Source organism: Engraulis encrasicolus, chromosome 11, assembly GCF_034702125.1.
Source record: "Engraulis encrasicolus isolate BLACKSEA-1 chromosome 11, IST_EnEncr_1.0, whole genome shotgun sequence".
NCBI lineage: Eukaryota > Metazoa > Chordata > Actinopteri > Clupeiformes > Engraulidae > Engraulis > Engraulis encrasicolus.
Genome location: NC_085867.1, coordinates 9,804,342 through 9,807,225, shown reverse-complemented (window position 1 = coordinate 9,807,225; position 2,884 = coordinate 9,804,342).

The following is a 2,884-nucleotide window of genomic DNA, read 5'->3' as shown; positions in this document are numbered from 1 at the left end:
TGTCATAGTATTGATGATAAAGGCTGTTGCAGCAAGACAACAAGCTATATTGTAGATCAGGTCAGACGCACAATTAAATCAGATCAGGTCACATTGTGGTGTGTAGTGTTGAATATCTGCTTTGCTTTGGTTGGCCAAAATTCAAAAAATGTGCCTGGGGCGCCATCAACATTAATCTGCTTCTGTTTGGTTCAGTATGACCCACTGAGAGTGGCTGTGAGAGAGGCAGTGGCCTTCAGATATTATTATTTGGGAGGGGTTTTGGCCCCGGGGCAAGTGACATAATGCCAAATAAATGAGTTACCCTCGACAACCAGACCTGCTGAGTCACAATGGCCCGTCGTCAAGGCAACCCTCCAGATATGCACGGTCACCTTCACAACTACTGGCCACAGGAAGGCTCCATGTCTGCCTCCCCTGTGCACCTGTCTCCCTGCCTGGCCCATTGCCTGTCTGTCTGCCTGTCTCGGTGTGCCTGTCTTTCTCTCTCTCTCTCTCGGTCTGCTTGCTTGTCTAACTGCCTGGCTGGCTTTCTGACCGCCAGCCTGCGTACTTGACAACCTGTCTGTTTGCCTGCCTGGATACTGTCCTGTCTAACTGCCTGCCTGCCTGCCTGCCTGGCTGTGGTCATTTAAGTTCAGGCCCACAGCAACCCACTGAGGCTAATGAGCCAATGACTGTAGATGGGCACAAAACTGTGGCCCAGGGCCAAATGGTGGCCTAGCCAATCAAACAGCATCTCAAAACAGCAGCAGGGGTTCATGGGAATATTTCAAGCTGTGAATTTTGATATACGAGTGAATTTTGATATACGAACCTGTACATGACCTAAAAACGTAGGCTACGTACATAGTAGAATCAATATTCAGCATTCAAACTTGATTGTTGAGGTAAGACTATCAAATTAACTTGTAATGTTTTTATCTCAAAAGTGACATTTGCAGTGAGTCCGTGGAGTCTCATCTGCCTTAATTCGTAGCGGAAAAGAGATTTGTGTGTAAATGTGCCTGGAGAAGTGAAACCATTAAACAAAACAAACAAAAAACGACCGGATTGAGGGTGTGGTGGGGATAATCACACATAGGCAGAAAGACTTGTCACGCCCTAATGAAGAGCCTGTGTAGTTGAAACTGGTTGGCGAGGCCTACCCCAGTTTAAAATAATGTATTTTCAATTGTTTTGAAACCAAAAAATGACGGGGTGGGTTGAGGGTGTTGTGGGGGTAATCACATGATTTCATCACGGCAAATTAATTTCTGGCTTTATTCAGCAGGTAAATTATAAGGCAATAAAAAGGGGCCCAGATGCAATCTATTACAATTACTGTGTTGCCATGACAACCGAACCCACTTTGTTCTCCACAGGTGAGGCAGCTACAGATGGAGAGAGAGAGAGAGAGAGAGAGAGAGAGAGAGATTCAAAGCTTGTTTATTTAACCATCTGTGCGTCATCTTACAAACAAATCATCCTTCACTTACAATCCAATGTGAGTGGTATCCCCCCCACCCCCCCAATTACACATTTAAAACCACCACCCCATTCGCAGCTTTGTGACACAACAAGCCCCCCACTCCCCATACAGCCATAAAAGAGTCCATCTCCTCAATAAGTCTGCCATACGCATACTCAATTTTGACCCGCGCTGCCACCATTCCTTGGCAGACTTCAAGTGGATCACAGGACCCCACCCCCAGCAACTTGCTTTTCCGTGTTTTCCAGATGGCTAACTTGGCAGACCCCAGCAGAAAATGAATTAGGCACACCTCATTTTTTCTCTTCACACTGTACCCAAGCCCACTGATAAACAGTTCCTGTGAAAAGACCACCCCAATTTTTAAAAACCACAATTTGAGACACTCAAAAAGTTCCCCAAGCCTTTCACATGTTAAAAAAAGGTGTACAACAGTCTCCTCCCTCCCACAAAACAAACAGTTCTCCCCTACTGCTGGATCAAGCCGTGCTACATGTCTATTTGTTGCAATCGCCCAATGGATAAGCCGCCACTGCAGGTCGGCCGTGCGCTTTTCAATTGGTGGCTTGTATAAAGTCCTCCAGCACCCCCCCAGGGAGAAGCGTGGCCCAAACACCCCTGACCACCTCCATCCGGGCACCCGCTTCAGCGCTGACCGATGCTGAACTCTTATGCTGGTCATGTAGAGTACTTTTCTGTCCATATCCTCAAAGGGTTTAGCCACCAAGTCCCCTTCAAAGTCGTCCTCCCCCTCCTCCACCGTGGGCAACACCCTCAGTGAAGGAAAACGGTAGTTCGTTTCCCAGCCCTCTGGGGACCTCAGCTCCAGCGCCTCCCTGCAGGCGCCTGGCAGCGCTGACTTCACTTCCTCCAACACCCTTTCCAAGAGGCGTAAGGAGTGCATGCCAGTTCTGTGCTGCAAAGAGGCTGCCGTTCTCCAGCCGCCCGTATTCCGCAGGTGCGCCAGCATGGTTATGCCGGCCCTCATCAAGCACCTTTGGACACTGTCAGATGATAGTGTCCTACATCTTAGTAAGGAACTGTGGAACAACGGTTCCCCCATGACCCAGTCCACAGCCTGCACAAGGTCTCTTCTGGCCCTGAAGACCCCCTGCCAGGCGTGCACCACAGATCTGTAAAAGGGGGTTAGCCTATTCAAGTCCAACGTGCCCGGTTCGAGTAGAAACAGCTGCTTGTCGTAGCCCATTGGTGTCGCCTCCCTCAAGAGTGAGAGGGCAACTCCCGTCCACAGCAGATCTTCTCCATAAAGCAGTCTTTGCGCTGCCTGCAGACGCAGGGTGAGCAGACGACAGGTCAGATCCACCAGCCCCTGCCCCCCCTCCCAAACAGGCAGGTACAGCACAGGAGCAGGCAGCCAGTGTTGGCCAGTCCAGAAAAAATCCACGAATTTGC